Source organism: Eimeria mitis, genomic scaffold (assembly GCF_000499745.2).
Source record: "Eimeria mitis Houghton genomic scaffold, Emh_scaff1927, whole genome shotgun sequence".
Classification (NCBI taxonomy): Eukaryota; Apicomplexa; class Conoidasida; order Eucoccidiorida; family Eimeriidae; genus Eimeria; species Eimeria mitis.
The window spans coordinates 2,583-2,926 of record NW_013570249.1 but is presented as its reverse complement, the minus strand read 5'-3'; positions in this window follow the sequence as shown (position 1 = coordinate 2,926).

Genomic DNA, 344 nt, shown 5'->3' with positions numbered 1-344 from the left:
ATATATATATATATATATTTCTCGCTGTAGTAAGCAGTGTATACTCTGCATTAATCTTTCTGTATTAGTTTTCTATCTCTCGTTTGTTTTGTTGTTAGATCGTTGTTGTTTTAATTATATTATTTTTATATTTTTATTTTTTCTTTTTTTTATTTGTTGCTGCTGATGAGCTGCGGCGTCTGAGTCTCCTTTTATGCTGAGACGAACACTTGCTGGAATTACCGACTGAAGGCAACAAAATTATTTTATTTTTTATTTTTATTTATTTTTATTTATTTATTTATTTATTTATTTTATTTTTATTTTTGATTCGTTTCTTTTGTTCATTCTATTTTGTGTTTTTT